Source organism: Lagopus muta, chromosome 6, assembly GCF_023343835.1.
Source record: "Lagopus muta isolate bLagMut1 chromosome 6, bLagMut1 primary, whole genome shotgun sequence".
Lineage (NCBI taxonomy): Eukaryota > Metazoa > Chordata > Aves > Galliformes > Phasianidae > Lagopus > Lagopus muta.
Window position 1 is genome coordinate 18,907,513 of NC_064438.1, and position 12,329 is coordinate 18,919,841.

Here is a 12,329-nt window from a genome sequence, read left to right on the forward strand (position 1 = left end):
GAATTCTTGTTTGCAAAGACTCTGTTTCAGAGGAAAGAAGACAGATATGAAGTGGCCACTCATGTAGTTAGAAAATATGGCTTCTGGTGAACCCCCTTGGTCTTCTCAATATCCCATTTTGCTGCCAGACTATGGTGTGTGTGCTGACCCAGACCCACAGAGCCAGGCAGGGGCTCAGGCAGCACATCACGCCATGGTGTCATTCCAGTAGGAGCTGCATAACAGACATGGCCTTTCACAAACCTGGTTCTGTAGGAAGATTGCAGCAGGTGAGGGAGATAATTAATGGCCTCTGCATTTTTGCCTCTGTCTCCTGGTTTAGTAATTTGACCGCTTTCATGGCAAAGACTGACACAATAGATTTTCATACTCTTGATATTTTCCGTGCAGTTCAATACTGCTTTGTTAGAACATTTATTAGCAGGGCAAATAGTGACTCACAGGTGTTGTGCAACTGATATTTTTATAACAGGAAGCCTAGGTGTTAGACAAGAAAATATAATTACTCTTCACTTGTGCTGAAGAATAAACACAAAATCTGAATAGTAAGGGTGAACACCTATTTCAGTTAAAAAAATTGGGGAAGCATGTGATCAGAGGGCAAAGTTACAAAAAAAAAGTTACAAAACAGGGCTTTACGCAGTTACATTCATGTAGGAGATCCTACCTTTCAATACCAGCATAGGGCGTTTGCATTTTAGATACATATTTTTGTCTAAAAAATGTTTCCCAGCTGCTCCTTTTGATATTCATCTCTAAAAAAATTAGGCACAACTATTTGCTGTGCAGGAGCCCTGTAGCACTAATGGGGGAGAGCTGTAAGCCACAGGATGGCTGCCAACAACCCACCCCACTAACCACAACTGCCACAGTACCTCAGCCTCCTCTGTAGTGCTGACACAACCCTGTTGATGTCCCTGGCTCTCCCTCATCACTCTTTGGGTGAAGGACAGGTTCCCTGGGTCTCTCCAGGATATGCTGGGGCTCACGGCAGCCATGTGCCAAACAAGGATGGACCAAGCTCACTTCTGCTAGGGGGCTGCTCAGAGTTTCTCTAAGGCAATATGGCCGCCTTCAAACTTGTTGAAGGCCTGGCAATGCTACACCCATTCAGACCCAGGCAACTTCTTGTGAATATGTTTTAAAGCAAAGATTACTCAGATAAATAGAATAAATATTCCTGACTTAGAAATATATTAAGGAAGAAAACCCCTTCCTCTCTCCATAACTAACCCTTCTATTTCTATAGGTACTTGCACCTTGTTCATCACCTCATCATGCAAAAAGCTCATTAGCTAATACATTTGTTTGGACTCAGTGGTTTGCATTCCAGTGAGATGCTATAACACTGTACTGTCCAAACATGGCCTTGAACTTATCTGAGAAAACAAAGCTCTAGCCCTATTGCAGGAATGACCATCCCACTCTGTCATTCTTTGCTTTTGAGAGCTTTCACATTTCCAGGTTCCAGAAGATAGACTTGGGAGCAACAGGAATCTCCTGCCAAACCTTGAGAAAGCTTCTTTAGAGCACACAGGTTCAGCAAACATTCCTCAGCTTTCTTCTACCTAAACTCTCAAACAACCTGAGCTCCCACATCCCAAAGTTTGGTAGAATGGAAGCACAAATTTTCCTGCCCTTGACTATTTTGGCATTATTTGAATCAGGCAGAACTTGGGAGTCCAAACTGTGCCTAAGTTAAATTGCCTGCACCAAGACCCTTCATAAGGCAGTAATTCTAATGGTTCATGCTACAGCTTGTTACACAGTTTCCTATATTTTCTGTACAAAGAAAAAGAAAAAAAAAAAAAAACATGATGCTAACTGCTCTTCCTCCTCTTACACATCACTTAGGTTGAAGACAATCTGGCTCATTACTGCACTTGCAGGAAGTGTGGTACAGATTGTCTGGGATGATGAAATGCACACCTGCAATAGCAGCCAATCCACTTTCACACACATTACAAGGGAAGTTCTTTTGCTTTGTTAACATGATATTTTTCTAGCGCAGACATATTTTAAGCCCAGACTTGTTTTTACATTCAATTAAGATGGCCTAAAAGACATGGCCTAAGAGGAGAGGATTGGGAAAATTCAACAGAATGTAACCACAGTTTGAAAAGCTAAAACTACATAGTTGATATCCATCACTCACCCAGTAGACACGTGTGAAATATCTGAAAGACTTTACAGACTTTGTGACTGTTGAAGACAATTGTATCTGACCTGTCTGTTGCTAAAAATTTTCTCAAAGTGGACACAGTGTGTTCAGCCCGTCTTTGCCAGCTAATGAGGTGACATCATTGCTTTATGTCCTTCCCTCTGCTTATTACTGGCAGGACACAGACTGATAAAGGACAAGCATATATCTTAAGGACACAGACCGATTACTCTTCTTTAGAAGGAAGGATGAAGCAATGTCCCTAGAGTACTCCAAAAACACTCCACAGAGTACTTATTGTTTTCCCAGAACTGTTCCTTCCATAGGCTGACATCCAACATGGACTTACACAGATATGGCAATAAATAGGCTTCCTAAAATTAAAGGAGTTGTAGGCTACGCATTTTTCCTTCTATTATTTTCTCAGAACTATGAGAAAAGGGAATATTTTGGTGTTCACTGTTTGGTTTTCCAGGATTACTACAGTTTGCGTGAAGGCATTCAATGGTAGCTCAAGCTTTTTTTTTTTCTATGAGTACAACTGAGGTCTACATGAGATATTCTGTCTCGGAGGATTTTTTTGCCCCTGCCTCTGCCCTCTGATTCTGTTGGCAGCTCTGGCTTTCACACGATGAAAGTGTTTAAGCATTTTAAAGAACTTCAGTGCAGGATGTGAATACATACATGTATAATGCCACTTTCTCTTTGCTTTCAGTAGATGTTGGAGTAAAAGTGAAAGCACTCAACATTTAGCACAAAAGCAAGTAGCTGCTGCTGTAGCTGGAAAAAGAAAGCTGACAGCAGACAGCCCCCTTTTGGTTAGTACGTTAATGACCATTTTGTGTGACTGGTACACTAATGTGAGAGAGAGTACCAGTGAACTGAACTTACCACAGCACAAATAAGAAGAAACAATTGTTAAATAGCAGAGGCTAATGTGTGTATAGAAAGACATTAAGTTCAGAGCACATCTGTCTCCAACGGGAACCCAACATCTTTCACCATTTTCCACCCTACATGCCCTGTGGACTTAGCCTTCTCTAAGCTATTTCCAGACACAAGCAGCAAGTCTTGTCACAAGCTGTTCTCATTGAGGTGAGCATCATTTGAGGAGGAAAGGCACTGCAAACCAAGTTCTTCATCTAAGCACAAGGTAAATATGGAATGAAAGCACCACTGCAGGTCACCTTAAACACAGAGCTTCAAGTATCTTTTGAATTAAAAGCTTATTCAGGGGAAGGTCAGATTGGATATTGGGAAGAAGTTCTTCATTGAGAGAACAGGCTCCCCGGGGCAGTGGTCATGGCCCCAGACTGCTGGAGTTCAAGAAGCATCTGGGCAATGCTCTCAGGGTCTGATTTTTGGGTGGTACTGTATGGAGCCTGGAGTTGGACTCAGTGATCCTTATGGATCCCTTCCAACTCAAGATATTCGATGATTCTGTGATTTTATTCTTTAGAACATATATCACCAATAGAAATTAGGCCACGATCATGCATTCTTCTACGTATCCCCTATCCAACTCACACTTTCTTTTAGCCCTCTCTTTGGGCACAGCGCTTGGATCGCTGCCCTAAAGATGGAAAATTACAACAGCAAATTGATCGTGATGTCTGCCTTGAGGCACAACCTCACCCTCTCTGCAGCCCTTTAAAATATCCCTGATAACATCTAATGGCTTTTTACCTCTTCTTGTTTCCAGATCTAGATTTAACAGAACGGCGGGTTATTATCATTACATCTACAGTAGATGGATACTGTCTAATTAATTGGGTAAGTCCCTTTCTTCATTTACAGCCATGTCAAAGGTCACATTTCAGCTCATTTTGCTCTTATCTTGGAATAGAAAAGGTTGATTCATACTCCTCAAAGAACAGATTTTTCACTTAGAAAAGAATCTAACAGCACATTTATTCACAAGTTTTCTACAGATTCACTGGACTGACATGTTGCAGTCTAGATCCACTTATTTCTACTAGAAATAATAACTCTTCAGGCTAATATTACATATACCTCAGACTGTTAATTAGCATCACCTAAGAGAAAGCTCACCTTCAGGCTGAATCCCGAACTGTGATTTTCCTCTTTATTAATTAGCTTTTCCAAGTTAAACAAGGTCAGTACATCTCCTTTTTGTCTCTCACTTGCCTGCCCCTATAATCTCCTTATGTTTTGTTTCTTTTCTGAGCTATCATCTCTTCCACGCTGACAAAGACATGTAGTTTACATGGCTTCAGCCCCCCATGGAATCATCTTTTCTTTTTCTTGCTGAGGCAAGAAAAGTAAAAGATTATTTATTTCTGTCGGTTGCAAAGACATGTATGAGAAGGAAAGATCTGGCTCTACAACTGACCAACATTAAGAATGCAGAAAGCTTAGCAATAATCTCTTTCCCAAAGTAGAATGGAATTTATTAGATGGAACTTGACCATGTTTCTCAGTTGAGTGCCTTATTCAGACCTTAGTCAAAATTCCAGGTTTGAGAAGAACTGGGGAAGAGGTAGTTGAGAGCACATCCCCAGAACAAAACAATTTAGATACACTGAAATTAAGCTCTCTCATTACCTCAGGTCCATATACTTTTAGCTGGGCAAGGGACATAAGCATGATTCACTTTTCCCATCACAAAACATAATCTGACCTTTAGCCCAGCCTATTAATAGGAAGCCATCTGGGTACCCCCATTACAACTCCTGTGGCAATACAACAGCATTCCATGTTGTGACAGTTTGATGGTTCAGCCAAGGTAGCTTTCTCTAAAGTGATTTGATTTCTATAGGAGGAAAAGAAAGCATGCTTCAAGATTTCCATCTTCAAATTCCTTTCCCACACAAACTCTCCGGGCAGTTCAAGCATCTACTATAAAATCAGATTCACAAAATTACCTCAATTTTCTTAACATTCATGGATCATATCTCTGACAACTGAAATTAATCGAAGAATTCTGAAAAACCTATGTTTTAGTGTAGTTGTGATGTACAGTGTCACTAATGCAATGTTATGCTTTTCTCTTTGAATCATAACCACATCAGTTGCCCAGCATAAATAGAGCAATATACATGTGCCCTTCATGTGTTCTTTGCTATATGCAAAGAAAAATCCCAGGAAATCTACCAAATACAAAATATGCAAACCAAAACAAATGTGTCATCACAACTTGCCAGGAGGCATGCTCATCTCCTTCATAACACCACTCCTCAGTTTATAGCTTCAGTGAGAAGTTAAATTAGCAGAAACTTTACCATTTCTACTCTTAAAATCCTTAATGAGGGATCATGTGACTTACGATGAAAGTATTATGGATCTTCATATTGTAGAATAAAGAAAAAAGAGGAGAAAAGAGGAGAAAAAAGAGGGAAAAAAAAGAGGAAGAAAAAAGAGAAAAAGAGGGAAAAAAAAAAGAAAAAAAGAAAAAAAAGAAGATATTACAACTGTCATTTTTTCACATCCTTGCTAAAATATACACAGGTTGTGTATGAAATCTAGAAAGGCCTTTTGCCTCAAAAGTAAAATTTAAGAGCCATTAAAAATAGTGCAAATCATCAGATTAAATAGAAAACAGACAACAATCTTTCTATTGACTGTTTGATTTGCCTCTCCTCCAGTCCAGAAGCCCGACTTACAGGATGTGGTTTTGTTTTTGTTTAACATTAAATGTTTCTCTTATTTTCCTTCAACGTACAAGGAGGGAAAGTATCCAAAGAGGAGCAGTTAAAATAAAAACACTCATATTTCAATGTTTTTTCTTTATGTGGTATGAAGGGTGCTGTGAAAACAGACCATAACACAGAGCTGAAAGGGGAATTCAGCCAGAACATCACCTGCCTCTGTGTCTCTCACCTGCCCATTGCCTGGGGCATCAGCGTGCATGGCACCATCATACAATAATTCCAGTTCAGTGGGATAAAGGAAAAGCATATCATGGATGTGTCTTAGGAAGAGAATTGCTAACCAGAAATCTCTTGCCTGTTGCCATTTTCACTTAGTGAATAAGCACCCTTATCACATGACAGCGATGCCCTTGTATGAGGTGCCACTGGAGCAGTAGAACTTATTCCTGAGAACCTTTGCTAGAAGAAAATTTAAGGTGATATTCCTCTACACTGACAAGAAGAGATAGATGTTCAAGGCACTGCAATGCTGAAAAAGGCTTTCAAGAATCACTGCACCTGTTGTGCACATGTACGTACTTAATTCTTCTTGCTTCCTCCCTACAGCCAAAATGAACATTTTTCTCCTCCTGCAACTACTCACAAAAATGATGGAAAGGGAATTTGGTTTTTTTTGAACAGCTGTATTGGCTGCATACATACCAAGAAACCTGCAAACAGACAGAACTCTGAAATACAAGGAAGTAAGAAAGCAAGCAAAACGAACAACTTGAAATGAACAATGAATGCCACCTTTGTCCTAACTCAAGTTTCACAACATTCTGACATAAGTGGTGTGCATAAGGAAAACAGAAAGATGGAAATTTTAAGGCAGTCTATTAACTTCTAAAGGTAAGGATTGGACCTCACAAAGAAGGACACTTTCTCCTACTTGGCTTTAATCTGTGAGAAGAAAAAAAACTCCTGAAGAGGAAACTTTGCCATGGGAACATTCAAACTTCGGGTCCTTGAGGGGCACAAAGCTTGTACTATTGTGCAATCAGAAGTGCTGGAGTGAACAAAATGTTATTTGTGATGAAGAAGCTTTGCTTTAGATCATGTTCTAATACAGTTTCAGGAGGTGTGCCCATGGTTGGCAGTCAGGATGAAGGTTAGCACACAGCAAACAACATCACTCACTGTGGTCACCATCTCTGTATTGTTGCTCTATTTTTCGCAGGTTTCTCTTCTGATTGGTTACCAATGGAGAAATAAGTACAACCTGGATTCACATTTCGAAACAAGCACAGGGAAAAACAAACTTAGGGGAAAATCTACTGCTGTTTCAAAAGCTTGGGACTGTGAAACCTCTGAGCTGACGCAAATTATTGCAGTATCTGCCCTAAGCCAGTCCTGGTGAGCTCTACAATATACTGTGCTCTTACAGACTTCTCTGGTTTTTTCAGAAGACACAGAGACAGACAAAGTGGACAGCTTGTACATGGATGCTCCTGTTCTGTGATTTACTTCATACCCTTTTGCTCATTCTCATGATGCAGTTTCACCTCAGCTATCAAAGGAACAAGGCTCCTCCTGGGAAGATCTTCCTTATGTCAAAGCGTCACAGCCTGATCTCAGTTGTGAAGAATCAAGTGCCAGTGTGTATGGGCCATGTGATATGTGCAACTTCTTCATGTGAACTCAAGCAGGATAAGCAAGAAGAGATGGTATCATGATCTCAGGGGCTTGTCTGAGATGGTAATTCCAAAGATTTTAGAGGAAGAGCCTCGTTACTCAGTCTGATCCAAAGTGTCTTAAAGCTACTCGTATAATTGAATAGATCTCCCTTAAGCAGATGCCTCAGGAGCCCTTTCCATAGCCAATAAGAAGGCTATAGCTGAGAGAAGTAATTGGACGTCACAGCAATCACAATTCATGATTATCTTGAAACCTCTCAGGAACAGGGGCAGTCAGTATCACTTTAAATACTCCTACAATAGATTCAAATTACGCCATCCTAAGCTAGTATCATGGTCCAACCCTCTAAGGCACATCATGCTGCTGTATGACCTAGGCATTGGCTGATTTCTCTTCTGAATCAGCTGAATGCTAATTATATTCTATTATATTTTGAAGAAAAATCCAAGAGTGAAGTTACACAAGGTCAGTTCTTTGCAGGCAGTAACCTCGGCAAAGGAAGCAAAAATGGACTTGAACAAAGGCTGCTGTTATGCCACACCAACCCACAGAGATGTCCAGGTGCAGGAGGGAGCACATTTTGCACCCTCCTACATGTGTAAACAAAGCAGTGTTGTGCCCCTCTTCAGCACAGTACTCCAGAACTGCAAAATTACCCAGACCTGCAGGGCTCTAGATGAGTGACTTGCTAAAAGTAAAACAAGTCTAGACAGAAACCTGATCTTCTCTCCTCTTCTAAGACATAGCTTTTGAACCTGAACCAAACCATACCAAAGTTAAAGGAGAATTCCTATTTCTTGTAGTGATTTTCAGAGAAAGTCCTCAAGCCCCAGGACTACCTGATAGGAAGATGTAAGTGCCTTGCTGTATGAAATCTTGAGCTGCATGACAGGTTAAGGGATTTACCTGAGTAAGAAGAAAGAGTGTTCCCACTCCTGATTCTGTAGATATGAATCTCATTCACTCATTGCTGGTTTTATGTACAATTGCTCCTCAGTTGCTCAAGCAGAACAATGCAGCTGGCAATAGATTTCATTTTATATGTTGCTTGGAAAAAATAACATATGCAGGAACATCTGGAGAGCATGCCCTCCTCCCTCTGGACATAAAAGAATGACAGAGATGGTGGTAGAACTGCTCAGAGGCTTGGCAGCACCCCACAAAATATCTCATGTTGTCACACTTATTTGTCACACTTATTTGTCACACTGAGCAACTGGATACTTTCTCAGTAGGCTGCATACACCAGCAACTGTAAAATCCTGGCACTGGTAGTGAAATATACACTTAAAGCTGAGGGCACACAGTACAGAGAAGTCTCCACCTCATTTTTGGCAATCACCTTCGGTACTGAGCTACAACTGCATTCAAAGCAGCTCTGTGCCTCAGCACTCCCTACACACAAACAGAATCCAATTTCTTCATCCTTTCTGTACATTATTGGCTTGGCTGTATTTCTGTCTCGTAAGAAGTTGTTCCCCACAGTCTCAAAGATGCTTACAAGCCAACTGCTGCTAGACCATTCCTTCCCTCCCCCAACACCTCCTCATCAGGGTTACACTATACTCTCCTGCTTGGTTTTCTCTAGCTCCGTTATGAAGATTTAAAGCAATAAAAAGCAATAAAAAAAAATTGTGTTGATATACTGTACACTGGAGCTTCAGACCTTTTCTGCAGCAATTACAGCATGCAATGCCATCAAAGACTACTCCCATCTCCAAACTTGTGTTACTGGAGCATGGAAATAATTGGCTACAAAGATACCTCTTGGGGATACTAAGCAGAGATGTGCAACGCCTTGGAAAAAAAAAAAGAAAAGGTTCCTTACAATGCTGTCAAACAAATACGTCATTACTTCTTTACCTCTGACTTTTTGGGAGTGTATGGCTTAGCTCCAAATGAAAGAGCAGATTTATTTTTAAAGCAGGCAATATTAGTGTGCACTGAAATAAACTCACCAGAACAATCAGTGCTCTTGTTTCAGGGAACACACTTACAAATGGAACAAGAGGTGCTGATATGACTTACTGCCAGGCTCTGCACACTGAAAGGATCCTAGCTGGATTTACACATGCATTGCGCAGCATCCAGCATTCAAAACAGTTGCCTTTGGAAATGTTTTTCATCACAGCGCTCTGCTGATATGTTCTTTCTGTCTAGATTTCCCAGTTTAGGTCTGAAAACAAACAAGCACAGTGCTTCCATTTGCTTATTTCATTTTCTTTAAAAATAACGTTCATGTGAATCTGAAAAATTTTCTTATTAAATATACTTATATATACATATAATTCTCAGCTTGACAGAGAAATAAAAATAATCAGTCCCATTAAAATCTACATTGTGTGTCCTATGCTGACTTATTTGAAAGGCAGAATTAAAATGGTTATTGGAAAATGTGGATGAGTTGCATTCATGAACACATCCTTTTTCCTTTAAGTTTTGTGAAAGTTTTAGAAAGATCCACCCTTTTTAAATTCTGCCTAGAAAAAAAAAAAAAAAAAGACAAAAATAACAATGAAAACAACATCTGATGTATCTGATGACATTGAGAAAAAGTGTCAACAAACCCCAAAATTGCTGTGTGACAGACTTGACAGCAAGACTGATAACAAGGAATGTGTGCAGGAACATTAGCTACCTGGCAACTATGTCAAAGGCCTGACTGAAGGCAATTCATAGCAGAATCTCTAAAGGCTCTGAAGGAGCCAAGACAGCTACTAGAAGATGGATACGCACTCCAGCTCCTTTTCAAGCTGTTTTTCTTCTGATTTGAATTTGAATCAGGACATGAATTGGAGTAGCAACTATTAGGATAGTTTGGCATTTCTAAGGGAAAATTTTCAATGAAATGAGCCACCTCAGTTCTCCACAGTAGTGGAGATAAGCTGGTTAGTGATGAATTTGCTGACTGTATCTTCAAAGTTGTAACTCCTTCAGATTTGCCTTTGACTCTGTTATTTCCCTGTTATGCTAGAGATCTGCCGGACCGCTCTATACCTCAGCTTACCCTCCAGTAAATCAAATGCAATGCCACTCAAACAGTGCTCTTAGGGTACAGAAACAGCTTTGCAGGGCATTGTAGAAACACAATGTTTTTATTGCCATTTTATTGTAGCTTCAATGAAACATTCTCATTTGAGGAGGGGGGCACTGGGGAAAAAAAGGAGAGCAGGTGGGCAGGGTGGCAGAAACACCAGAGACTCCAAAACACAGAAACCTGGCCCTGCACTGCTACAAAAGTGGCTGAGCCTGGAGGCTTCTGTCATTTCACACAGTTGGGATCCTGAGCCAGGACACCATATGCACATCTGCCTTAGAATAGAAGAAAGAAGAACACTGTTTATTCTTGAACTTTGTTGGTGGCAATAGACCTTGTACCTGTTCTGGTAGTGCTCACATAGACCAGAGCTCTCTTGTAAAATCTTGTATGGAAAATCCCAAGGCATGGTTACATACTATTGAGAATTACTGGTGCTTCATAAGAACAATTTTTTACCCATTTTATGACCTTCTGTCTCAACCTACACTACTGGATTTGACGTCAGCATCACTTCTGTGTAGAATTTGTTTTACAAAGCAAATATTAGGACTCATATTTCTTGCTAAAGTTCATCACCATGGGAAGAAGGTCAGTTAGTTAAACTGGTGTGAGTGTGCTTATGCCATTACTTTGCGTAGCTGCCTTTGCAGATGTAACTTACTTTGAACAATGGTTCTTACTGCAAGGTATATACGAGATGTACTGAACCTTCCTTGCTCTATTAGGATAGAAAGAATTTAATGTATAGCAAGCAGATACCGGTAGGTGTTAGGAAAGCTTGCCTAGTGATGAAGATACTGACATTCTGGAGTAGGAGGCAGGAACTGGAAGATGTCCCTCATTGCCCCTGTTGTTTTAGCAAAGACTGGTCAGAGGTGAGAGCTGAGCAACTCATCCTTTCTCAGATGAGGGATGGAAAACCTCCCAGATCCTTTGCAGCATTACTTCCTCTGAGACTACAGTGGCTGTAATCTTACAGCAGTGTTTTGGTGTTCACTGATGTGGAATAAGCATTAATACAAACACATAGCAAAGAGCTTTGATTGCTTGGTTGCCTCTAATCTCTTCCTAATTATCAGTCTCCCTCAGCCAGTCAATGTGTTTTACAGTCTGTGCTGGGCTGGGGAGCCACACGTCTTTCCTCCAGCCAGGTTTGGCGTGCTGAATCCCCTGCAGAGACATCAGGGCTGTAAAGCCCCATTCTTTTCCAAATACCGAGGAGTTCTGAGGCACCAAGCATGTCAGTATTGTTCATTAGAATATTGTTCATTAGAAGAGTCCCACAGACATGTCTCTATGCACACTTAATAACACGATAATCTTCAACCACTAAAAATAACCTAGAATGTCTGTTTCTTTCTGCAACCTGGGGCTCCACCACAACCCATCTATCACAGAAGTGTGAAAATTCATACTTTACACATCCCAGAACAGAACCGGTGTTCATTCCCTCTTTAACCATGAGTCCTTGCTGTCTTAATCCCTGGTGTCTATTTGTAGTCCTTGTACCTATTTGTGGATAAAAGCATGACTGTTTATTTATAGTGAACTTTTTCCAAAGAGTTTTATTTTAAAGCCTGACTAATCTTTGCTGCGCCATGGACTAGGCTGATCTCTAGGTAAATCTTAGCTTAGGTTGGTGGTGAGCTGCACAAAGACACTGACTACGTTTTCAATTAATCCTCTTTTATACCCACCCTTAGAAGAAGGTAAGGAAGGTATATAAAGAGCCAAAAGTCATGTAATGCTTCTGTGGAACTACAGTGCAGCCTGGGAAGTTGGGGGAAGCCACAAGCATTTCATTGTCTCCTGTTTCTTCCCATGTATTTTTAGCAGCTCT

The 12,329-nt window shown here is 40.5% G+C and overlaps 1 protein-coding gene across 3 annotated transcripts in view; it reads right to left on the reverse strand.

Moving 5' to 3' along the window:
- The window catches only part of SLC1A2 (solute carrier family 1 member 2), an 84,653-nt gene that overhangs the window by 49,385 nt on the left and 22,939 nt on the right, over nucleotides 1-12,329 (reverse strand). The window lies entirely within an intron of this gene.